Below are 19,293 nucleotides of genomic sequence, written 5' to 3'. Positions count from 1 at the left end.
GCATATTCATATATGCATATGTGTGTTCAGGATATAACAGTCTGCTTTTGAAAGAAATTATAGAATGCTCCATCTAGTACGAATATTATGAATTAACTTTTAGATATCTACATATATATATAGTGACATATGAAGGCTGTTTAACAGACTCTAGAAACACCAATTTGAGACTGCTTTTGTCCAAACCTTCAAAATAACTAAAGAAATATGATACTCTCTTTGCTTCCAAACTAAAGCACTTGGATCAAAGGAAATTACCTTAATTTTATTTAACTCAACATTGGTATTTATATTGCTGGACACAAAGCACCGCTACTCCTCTACAGGAAGGCCAGCAAGCAAAAAGCATGCACTGCATGACTTTTTATAATAACAAAATTAGAGCAATGCTTACCTTTTCTCACTCTCCCCGTACACAATCTATAAGAACACCAGAGAGAATCTGGGTGCTCACAGCTGGGCAATGGCAAGAATGTTCTTTAGTTAATAATAAAGGAAACTCCCAGATCCCAAGAACCTGGGTTAACCATTGACACTGGTTTGTTCCTACAGGTCCACCCTGAGAATCTACATAGGTAGCCTCTGGCACCTTATAAGGCAGGTGATACCCGGTCAGCTGAGACTTTTACCTCACTGCCTCTGTACCTCTGGAGGAGGTACAATGTGAAGGTCATTCAAGCATATGCATATGCTGTTTTCACCTGGTTCAGGGATATGAAGGAGGAAGATTTCCTGGGCCAGAAATAGACTCACCAAAGCCAGAAGTGATTCAAATATTTACAAACAGGGTTGTTGGGTGCTAACCTATGTCAAGGTACGTGCCTGTTCTCAGACTTTGCCTGAGCAGTGCAAAGAAATCCTTCTCATCAGAGCTCTTTGTCTACATCCGAGCAGGTGAGGGTAGGAATTGTATGGCAGTGAAAACTGAGACAAGACAATTATAAATCACTAGGCATTCATTCATTCCTGTATTCAACCAGCCTTTAATGATTATTTACCCGGTGCAGCACTGTTCCAAAGAACTGGCATCTACAGTTGAATAGCCCTGATAAATGGAAAACAGAGACTGGAGCTAGAGAGGCCCCCAGGCATGAGAGCTCACCAGGGAGATGGAAAATAAGACATGGGCTTTGGCCCAGATCCCAAATGCACAGTCTGCCCCAGCAATAGGCCCTAAGGGGTTAACACAATGTAGTCACGCTGGCTGTGTGAACCATCAGAAGTCTGAAAACAGAATAAGTAAAGAGGGGCTTTAAAATGCTAGAGTCCAGAGAAAAGTCTAGAAAATATGAAAGGCAGCCACATGGATCTAGAGAAATAACAATCCCCAGCTCTTCAGGGGAACTGTATCCAGGAGAGCTCAATAGGAGTGTGGCTCTGGCAAGGGACTCGTGTTTCTCTATCTAAACAGCTTTGGTAGCCACAAAGCATAGAGGACCACATCCAGGTTGGTTAACACTCCAAATTTAAGTGGCCATTGTATCTAGATGCTGACCATGCTTGCTTCAGGAGTTGTGTGGGTTTTGGGTCCAACTTTAAAAGCACAAATGGGTAAGGAAGCAAGATTGGATTTCAATGCTGGTGTTGTAAATTACTAGTTGTGTGATCTTTGGAGCTCATTCACTTTTCTACATTTCAGTTTCCTCTTCTGTAAAATAGAAGTAATAATAATAATAACAACAACAATAATAATGAAATACCTACCTCAGGTAGACAAATTAGTTTAAAACCTGTTAACTGTCATTAAGGTTTTGATGTTCCGCTAAGAGCAGATGGCTTGTAAAATGTTACACAGTACCTCTAGAAAAGTCTGAACCCTCCAAGGGCCCTGCTTTTGAAGTCACCTGTAAATGTCAGGAAAGCAGTGGATTCTGAGGTTGCTTTTTCTGCAAAGAAATGTGAAAACTAGAGAAATTTCTACATTTCTATAATAATGAAGGCAACTTCCCTTGCGGTTTATCCATCCTGAATCTGGCTTGGTTGTTTAGTGAGGATTATCACTTGATCTGATTAATTGCTGACTTGTTTGAAAGCTGAACTCCCTCTATTAACATTCCATCTCAAAGGACTTAAAAAACAAAAACGAACAAAAACGCACAAGGAGATGCATAATTCCCTCTGCTCTCCAAGGACAGTGTCAGGAGAGGTAGCTTGGTTTGGGTGAGTGCCTTGGCATCTAAACCCAGCACGAAAAAGGCCACAGGGAAGAGCAGGACAGAGGCACGATGGGGAAATTGGATGGCGCCCCAATTCCAGCTGAATCAGATCATCATAGCGTGGCTTCATTCCTTTGTTTGAAGTAAATTCCCAGAACCTCAGACACACCCATACTCACATGTAAGCAGAAAAACACTTTCTAAAGCCAAATAAAAATGATATCTGTATTAGCTTTTCTGTTGTATGGCTATGCCTCTTAAATCTACCTTAACAGAAAATTAGCTTTATTGAAGAATTAAAGTTCAGGATTTTGTGAACTGTAATTCTCCCTGTAACGGAGAGAGAAACTGAGGCAAATTGAAGCGGTATGTTTGTTTTTAAGATTTATCAAATTACAAGATAAAGAAAGAATTCATTCATACAATGTAAAAGCTTTGTTATAAATAATTCACTTTTTAATATTAATTAATTTATTTATCCCCCCCTCTTGTTGTTTGCGTTCATTGCTCATCTTTTTTTTTTTAGGAGGCACGGGGAACTGAACCCAGGAGGCACCCAACCACTTGAGTCACCTCCACTCCCGGCTTGTTGGGTCTTTCCTTGTGTTTCCTTTCTGTGTCTCTTTGTTGCATCAGCTTGCTGTCTTGCTCACCTTTCGGAGGTACCAGGAACCAAACCCAGGACCTCCCATGTGGTAGGTGGATGCCCAGCCAGTTGAGGTACATCTACTTCCCCACTTTTTCAGTAATCTGTACTTTATTGCTGTTCAGTGACTTTGGTAATGGCCTAGGAGGAGGTTCAACTCTACAAAAGGGCTACTAACTCTACAGAACGGAGCTATTAGCACACTAGCACAGCGGTTGGCATACTGGCCCTTCTCCTGTTTTTGTACAGCCCACAAGCTAAGACTGGATTTTACAATTTTAATGACTGGGGATAAAAAAACAATAAACCGAAAGAAGAAGAATATTTTGTGACGTGCAAAATTACATGAAATTGAAATTTCAGAGTCTATAAAAAAGTTTATGGGAACATAGCCACACTCATTCATTTACGTGTAGTCTATGGCAGCTTTAACACTAACAGCAGAGCTGAGTAGTCACAACAGAGACTGTGTGGCCCACAGAGCCTAAATTATTTCATATCTGGCCCTTTCTAGAAAAAGTTTGCCAACTCTTGATCTAACTAAACCACACAACTCACTAATTTCAAAATTCAATGTTTGTCTTTCCTAATTAATGACTTTGCACAAACACGTTAACTCCAAGTTGACAGCATTTCTGTAATTTAAAACTCTGTCTCCTTTAAGTTTCCTTATACTAACTCCTCTCATTGGCATCAATTCATAGTGTACCTTTATAACAATTTTTTTAAAAAGGAACAGAACTTTCTTAAGGCACTATCCCTTTCAATCTATGTATTATAGTTTTTTGTTGCATGTCTTATTTCCTTCACCAAATTTTAAATACTTCTGTAGAGACTGATTGAATCTAATCCATCTTTTTTTTTAAGATTTATTTATTTATTCATTTCTCTCCCCTTCCCCCCCCCACCCCAGTTGTCTGTTATCTGTGTCTATGTGCTGCAGTCTTCTTCTTTGTCTGCTTCTGTTGCCAGCGACACAGGAATCTGTGTTTTCTTTTTGTTGCGTCATCTTGCTGTGTCAGCTCTCCATGTGGGCGGTGCCATTTCTTTCTGCACTTTCTTTCGCGCTGGGCGGCTCTCCTTACGGGCACACTCCTTGCGCGTGGGGCTCCCTTACGCCGGGGATACCCCTGCGTGGCGGGGCACTCCTTGCGCGCATTAGCGCTGCGCATGGGCCAGCTCCACACAGGTCAAGGAGGCCCGGGGTTTGAACCGTGGACCTCCCATGTGATAGATGGATGCCCTAACCACTGGGCCAAGTCCGCTGCCTCTAATCCATCTTTTAATCCATCAATGTGTCTAGTAGAAAGGCTGGCACACGGTAGGTGCCAAGGAGCAAATGGTTTTCTTAATTAAACAAGCATTACCATTTTGTGGGCCAAAATATATATTTTTTAAACTCTCCTTGCCCCTTTTCTTCAGTTCACTATCTTAATGAACTGCCCTATCATACCTCATCCATCCCTACCTCCCCTGAAGCCCAGGGATTTCTTGCTTCCAGGTAACTCACCAAACATTACAATTACTCTGCTGTGCCTGGCTTGTCTTCTCTCTTCATTCTCCTAGCTTTCAAAGTTTTGCTTCAGAGTGTCACATTTCCACTGGAAGGTTATTTTCAAATGACTACATCCAAAAAAGACCCCTGATAAATTGAATCATGTTAACAGATTAAAAGCTGCCTTACCTTTCGCATAGAGGAAAAAATTGGGAAGGATACCTTTATAAAAATTTCTCTCTGATGTTAAAGTAATATATGTTCACTGTGGATAATATGAAAAAGAGGGCAACAAAGGTAATAAATATTAATCACAAGCTTCAATTTCCTTTGGTAAATTTAATTCCAGTTTTTCCCCCCTAGTTCTCAAAGATGAAATTGAGATTTGTCTTTACAATTTTGAAGCTCATTTTTTAACATTTGCCAAAGAGCTCTTGTCTCAATGCAAAGGAATGCATTTCTAACCATGGAATTCCCAACATCCAGGAGAAGCAAGTCAAGCAGATATTTTGGGGAATGTGTATTAGCTCTCTAGCACTTCCCAAATCACAGTCAGATTTACTGGTATGATTTACACATTGTTGTGGGGATTAAATGAAAGAGGGCCTTGAGAGTGCTTTATAAATGGTCAAGCAGGCCACAGATGTGATGCAACATTTGAAGGGCGTGCCCACACATTAAGTAAATCCTATTCTTTGCAACAAGTGCTTGCAAATTTGAAAGTCCTGACCTTCCTCCAGGAAGCAGGCCTCCCATGGGAATGGGGATTGCATCCAAAGTGGCATTTGATTTCAAAAGATGCCCTCCACTTTAAGGCTCTATTTTTTTCTTTTTCAAAATTTTGCCTTTTGTCTGAGGCAAGATTTAAGATAATCATCTAGAATTATTTCAAGCCCCGATTCCCTGACTTTATGACTCCATTAACTATCTCATTAAGAAATATTTGAGGAAGATTAATTTACATTCAGAGTTTCCTCAGTTCTGCTCTTTTCATATGAAGGTATAATTCTTTCTTTCCCTCTTAATGTCCCTCTTTCATTTTTTCAAACTTCAGGAAGGAACTACAAGAAAGGAAGGTATTTGTGCCTCGCTTCCTTCTAAGACATTTTTTCCCCTTAATGCTTTCCTTCCCCCCAACATAAGAATTAAATTGATATATACATAGATATACATATAGATTTTTTTTTTTTAACTTGCAAGCAAAAAAAGTTGTATTATTTTATAATTAGGCCTAGTGAGGGCGAGGAGCATGAAGGGGAGCCGCCTTCACAGACCGGACGGGGACAGGAAAGCAGCCATCGTCTGCTCTGGCTTCCCACCGCCACCTTTCCTTCCAAGCTGTTCTCTCCAGGAAGGTATTCTCCCTGTACTTCTGCCTCCCAAGCTTCCCTTCCTTGCCTTTGTCTTCTTCATTCACTCTGCCCACGTCCATCTGTCCTATTTTTCAAAGCCGGGTTCAAGTTCTACCTTCCTCTAGATTTGCTCAATCTCATTTCTCAAAACGCTCATATCATTCATGCCCTGACCATTCACTCTGCCACTTGGTTACAGCTGACATTTTATGTGGGGAGTGGGCTGGATGCTCTCTAGAGCCTCCTCTGCCGAAAGACTCCTGTATATGTTGTCTTCCCACACGTCCTCAAGTGGAGCTGAGGAAGGATGTGTGAACACACAGGCAGCTTGGCCCCGATTTGTAGGGAGTCAACTTAACTGCTTCTGGGGCTTTTGTATTCTGTGATTCTCCATTCAGGAAACAACTAGGCATTTATTTTTATTTTTTCAAAGTGAAGTAGCTCCCCTCCCCCTTATTATATAAGTAACGTACTATGGTTAAAAAATAAAATATCACACAAATTTATAAAGTTGAAAGAAAAAAAAATCACTCATAATTCTACTTCTCAGAGATAACTGCTCTTAAAATATACTTTCAGAGAAGTGGCTGTGGCTCCATCAGTTGGGCTCCCGTCTACCGTATGGGAGGTCCTGGGGCCTCCTTGTGAAGGCAAGCTGGCCCACACACTGCGGGCTGCAGGCATCGCAGAGCAGAGCTGACTCAGCAAGGTGATGCAACAACAACAAAAAAAGGGAGGCAACCCAAAACACAGAAGAACACATAGCAATGGGCGCAGAGAGCACAAAGCATGCAAAAAATCACAAGGGGGGGGGATAAAAAAAGTATATATATATATACACACACACTTTCAGTTTCTCCTATACGCAAATATGGACATTTCAATAGGGCTTTCTGGAGACTCCCTGGTGGTCTCTCAAACTGAGAGATGACAGTGGGAGGTTCTAGTTTGCAGATTCATGTAAATGGCTTGTAAAGTATAAAAACAACGTTGCATGTAGTAGATGGACCCATATGAAACTACTGATTAATATTCAGCTATTTTTGACCTCCCCAAACTGCAATTTCATATGACTCAACCTCATGAATGTAAAGCCTAGAATGTCAGAACTTGGGGTACCCATAAAAACTTTCGAGTCTAACTATTTCAATGAAAGCATCCAGTCCACATAAGCGGTAGGACCAGGGCTGGTTCTTTCCCACTGAGCCATGTGCCTGCCACACCTGCTTCTGCCGATGTTGTAAAAGTTGAGAGAGGTTTAATTACTTGGGTATAGAAAGGCCAGGACTCAGGAATGATTGTGAGAAGGAAAAATGATTTATTGACCACCAGCCAGACTCCAGAGTTTCCTGTTTCAAACCCAAGCCCGGAATAAGAATTTTGAGTTCCTTTTATACAGAAAGGAAGGGCCAGATGGTTTTTTTTGTTTCAGTTTTCAATAGGTTTGAATTAGCATGTATCTTTTACATCCTAGGTAAGCTTTTAGCATGGACTTTATACATTCTAGATAAGCTTTTAGCACATGTGGTTTGCATTTTCCCTGAATATTTAAAGTTTATAGAGTTTGCACTGCTAAACTGTTTCCTGGGACTGGAGTCGTTGCCATGGTCACCAAGGGCAGGACTGCAGCCTCTCACTGTCCCACACCCACGAGTCAGGACACAGACAGCTTAGGTTATTTACGAGGAGACAAAGAGCCTCCCACCCATAGCCCACATCACCTCTTTAACATAATAATCTAGGAGCAATGGAGAAAACTTCACAGCAGATTTCAACTTGGTATCAGGAAAATTTCTCTCTGTCAAAAAATCAACATGGAATTGCAGCCTGGGACGTAGTGATGTCTCCATAATTGGAGACGGGGCCCGGGCTGGGAAGGGCATTATGACATGAAGGGAGAAGAAGATGAGCCAAGGAGCTAACGAGCCTTAATATGCATTGCCTGCGCTTCTTAAGGCCCTGGGAGGGGCCCTAGCAACATAGTAACATGGGATATCTTTTTGCACTGTTTACAAAAGTAAGACATTTTAAAATTCATTTTCTTAAAGATGGCCCCAGAATTGTACAATCAACAGGCCCCACAAAGCTGGGCCCTCTCCTGTGTGGCACCATGGTTTGAAAAGCACTGGGCATGACGATGGAAGGCCTGGGTTCCAATTATGCCACCACTCATGGCACTTGCCCTGCTTACCTCACAGGGACATAAAAATCGCAGATGTTAGGTGTGTTGAAAAATACAAAATGTGAACAAATAAGTAATATTCCTCAGCTTTTTTATCTGTGAAGGAGGATAATCACTGCTGCATCTCAGTGTCTTTGAAAGCAAGGTAGAAGAAAAGATGTCCCCAGTGCGTGGTCCTGCTCTCTTTCCCTCTGTTACTCTTCCCTCCTCCTCGCCTTCCTCCCATCCCCTCTCCCAATACTCCAGGAGCGGGGGCAGTCATGGGTCATTATCCTTTCCTCCTTCTGTATGTCTGTTCATGGGGCTCCCAGGGTCTTTGCCTGGAAAACCTCCTTATCCACAAGGCCCGGCTCTCCCAGCCAACCCCCTTAGCACTGTTTCTTCATGACCTCACAGGTGGGGACACTGAGATCTGATATGGCCCCTGGCATCAGATCGCTGACACACATTTCTTGATGTCCTGTGGTAGGGGTCACTGCACTCGTTCCCTTTGCGGGAGCAGGTGTATTCCAGGATGAGGCTGTCCACAGTGGCAGCAAGTAGGAACATGAGGAAGAGAGAGTACAGGTAGGAATTGTCATCAGGGCTCCTCCATCTGTCTGTCCACCCCTGGTCTTGGCTCTAGCTGGCAGAGCAAGTTGCTGTAAAGAGTGACATTTAGAGCCTTCAGCACAGTGCATCTCATACCGGCTCTCAGTCCCAGCCCTGGTATCCTAGCAACAGGAACTGAGGCGGGTTGGGGGGAGCGGGGAGAATACGAGGATGCTCAATAGCAGGAAAATTATCAGGCTCTGAGCAGGTTTGGGAATCTCCTGGTGGACACCTTAAGGCTCCTCAGTCACCAAGCGCTTCAAGTTGTCTCTGGGCATATCTGGGATCTCAGTCTTGAGTTCAGGAGCTGGGAAGGCCCAGAACTCCCTCTCGGCACAGCTCCCACGGGCGCGGGTTTGCTAGCTTGGAGTGGCGCACTGTGCTGGGGGCGCCCCTCTGCGCCCCACCGGCCCCTCCGCACTGCGGAGCCCAGCGCGGCCCCGAGCCGTCTCAGCTGTCAAAAGTGATATTTATTTTGACAGCTGGTAACTAATCCCACCTTAGCAGGAAGGAGAACAGGAAGAGAGCAAAAGAATTTTCCATTCCTATGTCTCTTTTAATTTTTTCCCACATCAGGTACTTTCCAAAATATAGACGTTTCCAGTGAGTCTATATCTTGTTTTGTCTACCAGAGTGGAGTGGGCTCTAACTTCTGCATCCATGAGGAAGCTGACTGTGCTTATGTTTGTATTTGGATGAGGGAGAACTTGAGAACTTTTGAATCTCCAGAGGGAATATAACTGCAATGCTTATACAAACTGGCTTTTTTCTTCGGTAAAGATAAATTTCACACAGCTAGTCCGTCAAACCACAAATCAAAATACCTAATATTGTAGGGAGATCTACTACTTTCACTCCTAAAGTAAGCATCTCTGCTAAACTATCTTCTCCCTCCCTATTTCCCTCCCTCCGTCTTTCCTTCCCTTCTTTCCTCCCTTCCTTCCTTCCTTGTTTAAATACTAAAGAGAGCTCTGTATTTGATTATGTTCCAAGTCCTCTAGAATATATATGATAAAGAGGCAGAGGAGAAAAGGAAAAAAGGGGCAACTTGAATTCATTTCCTCAAGGTGCAATCCAGTTCAGGATTTTCAGAAGATGATGTACAATATTTCAATGAATGATTTAAATAAACATGATGAAATTACAGTTTCCTAGAGCTAGTTGTTTATACAAAATATGAATGAAACATATTTATGTAAGATGGTGTCATTTCAAAGAAAACAACTTATCTAAGATGATGTTTAAAGTAACATGCCAAAAAAATTTTTTTATAAATAACTTTGCTCTAAAACTGAAGACAACTTTTTCTGAAATTCTCCAATTGCATATTTTTTTTTTACTTTCGCAATAATAAATAAAACAGAAATAAAGGAACAAAAAACATTTACTAAATGTATACTAGTAGCAGGAACAGTCCTAGACACCTTGCATGTGTTATATCATTTCTTTTTTTCACTTTACCAATGTGGAAACTGAGGCATATGCAAGTCTTGTTACCTGCCCAAGGTGCCTTGTCTCATGAGTGATTGCCTAAGGATATGAACCCGGACAGTTTGGCTCCTGAACCAGAACTCTTAACTACTTGTTTTTTGCCTTAGCAGCCAAGCAAATCTTTCCCCGGTCTAGCAGATCATTTTCTTGGCTAAGTATCAACAAGGAGGCGCAAACTAAGTTTGAACATTCCCCAAATGAAAGCAAAATCATTAAAAAATATGACAACTACAGATCATATTTGGCATCTCTAATCCTAAGTAATATTAGCTAATGAAATAGCTACATACAACTAAATTATAGTTGAAAATCTGAAGCTTAGACTGAGTCTCTGTGTGTGTGTGTGACAATTTTAAAGCTCAACAGAAGGCAGCTGAATCAAGAAATTAAGTAGATTATGTTCCTCGTATAATATTTTATATGATTATTTAATATGTTTTCACAGTGTTCGCCCAACCCAGAATGAGTCCCACTTCTTAGGGAGTCCCACCACCCCTTCAGTCCCAACAGCTTCGTAGGGTCCCTGTCTGAGCTCTAAAAGCTAGTGGAACTGAGTCCAAATGAATACATTTATAATCTCCTCCTCTCATGTCTGTTCCAGCCCAGATTGCATTTCTTTCCTTGTACTTCACATGACACGTTTTATTCCTATAATAAAGTCAACCCCTACCTATTTTACTTATTCACTTGTTTAAGTGAACTCAAGTTATACTTAGAATCAAGCAGCCCTAGGACCTTTGGGTCACTCGCATAGCAAAAAATAACCACCACTAATTACAACTCCTTGACTGTTTTGACTGAATCTCATACCTGTTACAGAGTAAAACAGGTACAGTGAGAAGTCTGCATTTATCTGGAAGAGATAGGAAGGCAAGAAAAGGTGGAGGGAGGGAGGGAGGAGGAAGGGGGTAGGGTGGAAGGAAAGGAGATAGGAAAGGATCTGTATCTTTTAGAATAAAATTTTAGTACAGATATTTATTTTTCTCAGATTTCAGTTCAACACATATTTAATGAGCATTGGTTATAGTCCAGTGGATGTATAAGCACTGCAAAGAAACAAAAATGAATAGACAGAATCCCCTGCCTACCTTCAAGGAATTACTAGTCTAGTAAGGCAATACAGCAAGTATATAAACAACCATAAAAACAAAACTACTGAATTGTGGAGTACTAGGAATACTTAAAAGAAGCACAAACCACTTGCTATGGGATTGAAGTAGGGATAATCCTATCCATTGGGGGAGATCAGCAAAAGCTTCATGCAAGAGGTGATTTCATAAATTTTCAAGAGATAGTAAAGGTTGTGAAGTTATTCTGAACCTAAAGAAAAGCATGGACAAAATCAGAAGCAGAAAAATATTGGGGAAACAATAATGTTGTGGGATGACTGTGGTTTGGACACCTGTAACAGAATCAATGACTGAAAAGAATGATTGGGACCAGATCCTGGAATAATCATTATTTAATGAGAATGTTGTACTTGATTTGGGAGGCAATGGGAAATCACTGAAAGCAAAGGCTAAAAAGGTAAATCTGGTCGATATGTAGCAGAGATTTAAGTGGGAAAAGACAGTCATGGGGAAGTCGTGGAGGGGATAAAAATAATAATAAGAATATTAGTAGGAATAAGTTGGTGATAAGTGTTGAATATTAGCATGTAGAGGGAGAATTAGAAGCAAATGCAATAAAACATGCTTACATTATTTAGCAGCTGATAAAAGTAAGCAATTGAGAGAAAGAAGTAGTCAAAGATAATCCTGAAATTTCTATACGTGAGTAGGTGAGAGAAATTATTCTGAAGATTCTTCAGCACTTACTGAGAAAAATAATCTACAGTGACAAAAATTAGAGTAGAGGCAACATAGTCTGTGGGCAACAACCCTAGAAAGAAAGAAAATGGGGATTCTGTTACTGCATTTAGAGCTAACCAGGGTTTGACCCTTGTCAAGATGCTTCATTTCTTTGGATCTTAGTTTTCTAATGAACAAAAGTAAAAGAGTTAAATGTTGTGTTTTTTTTTAACCTCTTCTGGGTATAAAATTCTGTTCATTCACCTGTCCATATTATAATGAAACCAATCTACATAAATAAAGACAGGGATTATGTCTGTTTTGTTTTGCAATACATACTCAATGTCTAGCACTGTGCTGGGCCCATAATAGGTACTAAATAAATACATGTTGAATGAATGAATGACTCAATGAACTAATTTACAGAAGAATATGTGAATCTATATCAAGGCCAAAGAACTGGTCAATTCAGTTTTTTACAAAATCAGTCTAGTGATTTGAACTTTTAACATATGTGGTCGGTTGGATTCATGTGATATAAATATGCAGATTAAAAATTATAGTAATGCAAGTTGTATAGTCTTGGAATTCATTTGCTATTGCAATGAATGTTCCAAGCAATTCTTAGTCTTCAAAATAATGTTCCATGAAAGACTTTTCCTATACATTTTTGAACATCTCTTATTTCCCATTGTCACCTGACAAGTTGCTTATAATGCACTGTATAAGATAATAGATCAAATTAAGGCTGAAATGAAAGGGGTTATCATGAGATTTCATAGGTTTTGAAATCTTGCATTTAGTTGTGGATTTTTATAGTGCTGTATGAAGGGAAATAAAATACAACTTGATTTTTTTTTACCCTCACCAAATTGTCTGTCTATATTTAATGCCTATTAGTTTGAATAACTGATAAGCCACAATCCAGTTTAAGAGGCAACTTATTGCACATATTTTATGCATCAACTATTTGCTTTGATTTATACAGAAGGGTCAAAATTTGAATAAAAATTTGACAGAATAGTGTAGACAAACTTCTGCATGCTATTATTTAAGAAAGTTTATTTTGCATTGATGACTTCTCTTATCCTGATCTATCCCTCTCACAAAGAGACTAAGTTCATAATACACAGATGCCCCCTCTCTCATACATACACATACATACCAACATATAACCACCCTAGTGTTGTAGATATATGCTACAAATTGTTGGAATGATAAAAGATTTGATACATGTAACTTTAATTCGCAATAAAACATTAAAATCATTGCTACCAGCATCTTTATACAATGTTGAAATAGCAGGGTGAGAAGTTAATGTAATTAAATCTTTTTATATTTAACTTACATGTTAACAAACATCTGAATTTTTAGTATTACGTAAACAAAATATCTTGATGATAGAGTGTTTACTTGTAGTCAAGGTGGATGAGCATTATATGGAATAGGCTGTGTATTATCTCATCCCAATTCCAACCCACAATCATTTTTCCTTCTTCTTTAAAAATTAATAATAAAATGAATTGGATATGCAATAAAGTCAACCTACACTATTGCCTAAAATCATGATAGATAAAATAGTACCTTCAAAGATTTTATCTAATATTATCCTAAATAAGTAAATGTAGTACGTGTTTAATACTTCATCTATTAAAGGATTTTTACAGTAAATTTCGCTCACATTAAAGATATACAATTCTTTATACAGGAAGTATTTTTATAGGTTCAATGTTGGAAATCATTCTATTCTTAATAATGAATTTGGAATGGGGTTTTAATTAATCTATTTCCCCCTTTTTTAACTTTTTAAAATATTTTTAATTTTTATTTTTTTGTCTTTATTTTTTAATATTACATTAAAAAATATATGAGGCCCCCATATACCCCCTACCCTCCTTATTTCCCCCTTTTTATGCCAACTGGGACATCTCCGGAGTGCAGGGTGGTAGCAGGGAGGTCTCTGTGCTTGCATGGATGTGTATGCTGTGTGTGTCTGCTCTCATTGAAAAGCTAAGAAGCTAATGAAATAACACTCCCATTGCTTATAGGAACAGAATGTTCTTGAGCAGGTGAGATGGCTGCTCGCTCTTGAGAGTGGGAAATAGGTCTTTTAACACTGCATTTCCGATGGCTGTGCCCATCCACTTTTCTTCGCCTGCCCACAGAGCAAAAAGGCATATATTGTACTAGCAGGACAGAATATGCAAGACTGGTCTTCTTCCGCTTGAGCTAATTTTCACAAAATAGAATCCAATGAAACAAAACACAGGGCTCCCCAAATGCATATTGAAAAGTAATCCATTTTTCACTCATCAGATAACAACACTTAATGACTTGGGTAACCCAACTTCGCTTTCCTATGGTCTTAATGAAAAGGCCAGTTCATTCCATTAGGAAATCAGTGAGATGAATTGTAATGAAAAACTGCGATACCCTGCCAGGATTTAGCAAAGGCCATGAATAGCCCAGCTTAAAAGCTGAAGTTCTTGTTTTCCTTCCTGTGTGGCTCTCTTTGAAAAGGCTAGAAAATGGTCCAGTTGGTCTTTGGAAACCCATCACAAACTATTAGGCACTGCCAGCTGGTTAGTTCATCCTGGGTAAATGAAACCGTGGGGCATTAGGAATAAAATGACCAGAGGACAAATTCAAAACTGAAGACAAAGTAATGTATTTAGATTTTCTTACAATTATAATGAGGGTAATGACCAGATCCCATTTTGTAGGAAAGAGAACCTCCAACATACAGGATCTACAGATTAGGAGAAAGGCAATCAGAAATGTCATCAGTTACACCTTTTAATAAACAGAAATAGGGGCCTAATAAAAAGGGTAGCACAGTTTTACACAATGCAAAAATGTTAAGAAATGCAAAAATACTATAATAAATAGGGCATTTTATCTTGAAAAAAGCCTAGCGTTTACTTGTTGGAATGGGCATCTAAAAAAAGTTGTAGTTTATGAGTTACTGTAAAGTGGTAGAAGCAGGGTTGTCTGAAATCTTGTGAGAAGATGTGGATGAGTGAGCTCACAACTCACATGGTAGCCAGTAGATACTAGAGGCTTATGTGTTCCTATATGCCTCCGTTCAGCTGGGTGCATTTTTCACAATCACTTAGCCTTTCTTTTTTCTTTTTAAAGATTTATTTATTTATTTCTCTCCCCATCTCCCCTCACCCCCCACCCCACCTGCCCCAGTTGTCTGTTCTCTGTGTCTATTTGCAGTGTGTTCTTTGTCCACTTCTGTTGTTGTCAGCGGCACGAGAATCTGTGTCTCTTTTTGTTGCGTCATCTTGTGTCAGCTCTCCGTATGTGCGGCGCCATTCCTGGGCAGGCTGCACTTTCTTTTGCGCTGGGCGGCTCTCCTTAAGGGGTGCACTCCTTGCGCATGGGGCTCCCCTACCGGGGACACCCCTATGTGGCACGGCACTTCTTGTGCGCATGAGCACTGCGTATGGGCCAGCTCCACACAGGTAGGGGAGGCCTGGGGTTTGAACCGCGGACCTCCCATGTGGTAGACAGATGCCCTAACAACTGGGCCAAGTCCATTTCTCTACTTAGCCTTTCTTATGGACAAAACAGTGCATAGCAAACACAGTTTTGCTCGAACTTTAAGTTATGCTCCAGCAAAGACGTTATATTCAAATTGTTCCCTAATATACAAGTACATTTGCATTTTCAAAACTAGTGTTTTAGCAGAACTGACTGCATATTCTCAGGTATTTAACTGGTATCTTTAGGTATTTAGTACCTCAACAACTAGATGGAAAGTTAAACTTCATCTTACCCCTATGGATTTTTGCCCTTCAGACATAATATTTGGAGATTTCCAAATAACTCTTCGGTGTTGTACAGGCATATCAAGTCATTTGGTCTCTATACTTATCCCCAAACTAGACGACAGGAAATATGGCAGAGTCAGAAAAGTGGTTCAAGAATTTCTTTTCTTCTTATGTGATCAAATGTCTTTTAATTACATTATGTTGTCTTTCCAGCTGATCTCCATCTTTTCTTTTATCTCAAACTCTTTTTTTAAAATTCTTTTATTTGTACTAGGTCTTAATATAGCATTCTATAGCATATCAACTTACCACTATTACACTTCTGAAAATTTATCCAGCAATCCTTTACCACTGAAATGTTCTTTCTAGGTTATTCATTTAAATTTGGGCTCTTTTGTTGTCATTGTTGTTTTGTGTTTTTGTGCTTTATTTGTTTGTTTCCAATTCTGTGACACCAGTTCACTAATATAAAGCACTCAAAGCATATGCTTTTCAGTATATCTTATCTGGTTTTTCAACCTTGCATAAAGTTCAGAATCTTCTCTGTCTAGGAATCTTACTCTGGGGAAAGGAATTTACAAGGATCCTATGTAAATATGAAACAACGGGAACACCCACACTGTTCTTGGACTCTTTTTTCAGCATTTTAAAATGCTAACCCAAGAAAACAACCTACAAAACATGCATACAACATATGTACCTTGCAAATCTTCTTGTAAACATCCCTTCTATAATTAAATTGATTCCTGAGGAATTGGCTAAGACAACCAGTACCAAAGGTCATTTTCAAAACTTCCTGTGCCCCCTGAGAATGTTTTGTGTTAATAATATGCATCAGTTTCTCAGCCATTTTAAAAAACCTCTTTTATTTCAAACTAGAAATGGAGAGCCAAGATTAAAACAAGGGGAAAAATCTCATCCCCTCTATAGAATCAAATGAAGACAGACTTCTGCAAATATAAGAAAGCTGAGTTTTGAATGATTCACTAAAAACAAATATCTTTTGATACTTTATCCCAAACTGTACAGACAGAAAGCAACAGGAAGCTGGGCCATTCAGGGACAAATGCCATGTACTGATTTGGACAGGATGATTGATGAGGAGAAAGAGGCGCAGCACTCTGCAATTAAAGTACAAAACAAAACGGAGGAAACAGATCCTCAATGCTATTTAACTTGCAAATGGGATTGCTTTGCCTTTTTTTAAGAAAATAAAAATTTTAGAGAACTTTTCGAAACTTAAGACATTAGAAAAACACATTTTCTTAATTTTCTTGACTAGAAATAAGTCAATCTTAATCAACCAATCAATCAATCAATCGAGTAAACAAACAATTCCAGGCCCTTCGTGGGAAACTTAGGTTGCACCACCAATTCTATGTGAGAACTATCTTTGCTTTCTAGAATCGAAAGGAAGCCAGTTTTGGTTTCATGCAGGGAAATAATTTCATTAAAGGACATTAAGTCCTTTTACCTGTATTTATTTGAAGACAAATGTTTCTATTTCCTTTATGGAACCAATATATTTTGCTTTCTCAAAGTGACCCAATACAGTTCCATAAACCATAGAAGACCGAAATTATCAAAGCCTGGAGTTTGGTTGTTATGTAACTGTCCCAACTCTCTTGACATCACTCATTAACTTTCTGAGGTTTTAAGCGGAGAAGGGAAGCAGGTAAAAAGAGAGAGAGAAGGGAGTGGGGGAGAAAGGGAGACAAAACAAAAACATTCTTTTCTAAAAGTGGGAACCCAAATTATCAATGCCCTTCCCTTATTGGGTTACTCTTGTTAAATCCAACACAGGAGACTTACCTCATTCGATTGCAATTAAGATCATAACCAAACTATTAGAGTAAGGCATCACGGCTGCCTGTAACAGTGCCTAAGGTAATTTGTTTAATAAAAATGAAGAACAACAGAAGAATGAACCATACAGATTCAAAAGGCAGAAACTTTGACGTGGACAGTGTATTCGATTTGGCAGCATAGGCACAAGCCCACTCATTTGATCCAGCTCAGGTATCTGTAATCGCAGGAGAGCAGAGAAGAGTAATCAGTTGAAAACACTCATGTCTGATCCATACTAAATTTCTGACAGGTGATACACTGTCTAGATAAAGATAAGCTCATCCTTGGGGGTGAGGGCAAGAATCCAGTAGAGGGAAAAGTCAACTGAAACTCCCAAATATAAGTGCAAGTTACTTATGTATAAAGGAAAACAAAACTGGAGAAATATGGTGTATGGGAATCCTGTATTTTATGCATGATTGTTTGATTCTGTAAAATCACACCTTCTCTAATTAAAAAAAAAGAAAAGAAAAAAATACAAAGGAATAGCGTGCATCTATTGAAGACATACATCCAGGTGTTCCCATCATTCCTATTTTAATTTCCCCCCTTTTATTTGTCCATTGTTCATTTAATTAGATTTGCACTTGATTGCCAATGGCTAGTTTTCTCAGTTGCACTCAGCCTCAGATACTGAGAACTCTCTTCTGCAAATTCTAGCTCCTCTAAATTCTGGGTTGGTAATTCTAGCTCCTCTAAACCCAAGGTTAGATTCTGTAATCGTGATGTTCGTTGCCACTCCCCAAAACCTGCTGATGCCCTGCCCACGGTCCTGTCTTCTGGTACTTTAACATTTGTCCAGATGAAGCATGATTTTTTACTCTCCTCTGGACTCCAGCTTTTGGGTTGATACCTCTCAAGGTTAATTCCTCATCCCAAGCCCAGTCAGTCATTGGTTTTCTGGGCTTCCATGGGGGTCTATGGGAGGAAAATCCTAACATGACAGGGGAACCCAAACGATGCTTGCTATATATGGACTCCTCAAAATATGTGAACAAATCAATGTACTAATGAATAGATTTGATGAAGTCAGCATGTGGAGTCATCTGCACGTGTAAACTTAGCTGTGACTGCAGTAAATTCTCTGCATTGCTGCTATTTCCTCCAGCTTCCTCAGGAATAGATAGCTTCTACTAACAATCATTCCCCTGGCCTGCCTCTGTAGAGAAGGCAGGGCATAGAGGGAGCAGAGCGTTTCACCCTGGGGCACAGAAGACCCCCCAGTGGTTGTGAGTCATTCTGTCAGATCCTTGGACAGAGCTTTCCCATCTACTAGCTAACCAACCCAGAAATAACATCTAAAATACAAAAACATAACTCTGGGGATTATTTCTGAAAGGAAAGGTAAATTCTTTATCATTTCGTTAAATTTCATCAGCAGTTTAGTATTTTAGAGATGGTAGAAACTAGCTCAGTTTTGGGAAAAGAGGAGGTGTTGATTAAATTAAGATTGAATTGGATAAAGTGGAAGAAAAGTTTTAATTTCTTTACATATTTTAAGAAGCACTGGTCTTAAAATTGAATGATCAAGTTTGTGGGCTCATTATGCCACTTATTAATTTGTTATCCTGAAATGTCATTTAAGATTCCCTTTGTCCCAATTTTTCATCTGAGAAATTAAGATGACTGAAGTCAAACATAAGATTTATTTTATCCTAGAAATCCCACAATTCTTGGATAAGTCCCTGCTACATTCTATAAAATATTTTCAATTTTTTGGTTAGGGGATTAAGCTAGAAGTTTAAATTGATGCCCCCTCTCCATTTGCCTTCTTTTAAACATATGACCCATTATCATATGGTTTTCAATAGAATGTATTTGAATGAAATAAGTCAAATTATTTCACCTTAAAAGTGACATTATAAAATGTAATTCAGATACTCAGCAACGCTGCTGACGTGCACTATGCTTATCAATCCTCTCCCTGAAAATGGAGTTACAAATTTGTAACTTGTAATTCAGG

General features: G+C 39.4%; 1 protein-coding gene across 3 annotated transcripts in view; it reads right to left on the bottom strand.

The window, feature by feature from the left end:
• KCNJ16 (potassium inwardly rectifying channel subfamily J member 16) overlaps nt 1-19,293 on the bottom strand; it is an 87,533-nt gene that overhangs the window by 50,382 nt on the left and 17,858 nt on the right. For 2 of the 3 annotated variants that reach the window (XM_058284641.2, XM_058284640.2), the window contains exon 1: nt 395-551. The exons of the other annotated variant lie outside the window; for it this stretch is intronic. The gene's annotated coding sequence lies outside the window, so the exon portion shown is untranslated. Of the gene's footprint in view, nt 1-394; nt 552-19,293 lie in introns of those variants that run through there. 3 annotated transcript variants of the gene reach the window in all.

The sequence above is a fragment of the Dasypus novemcinctus genome, chromosome 21 (assembly GCF_030445035.2).
Source record: "Dasypus novemcinctus isolate mDasNov1 chromosome 21, mDasNov1.1.hap2, whole genome shotgun sequence".
In the NCBI taxonomy this organism is placed as follows: domain Eukaryota; kingdom Metazoa; phylum Chordata; class Mammalia; order Cingulata; family Dasypodidae; genus Dasypus; species Dasypus novemcinctus.
The sequence above is the reverse complement of the archived record's forward strand: the minus strand, read 5'-3'. Positions and strand labels throughout refer to the sequence as shown.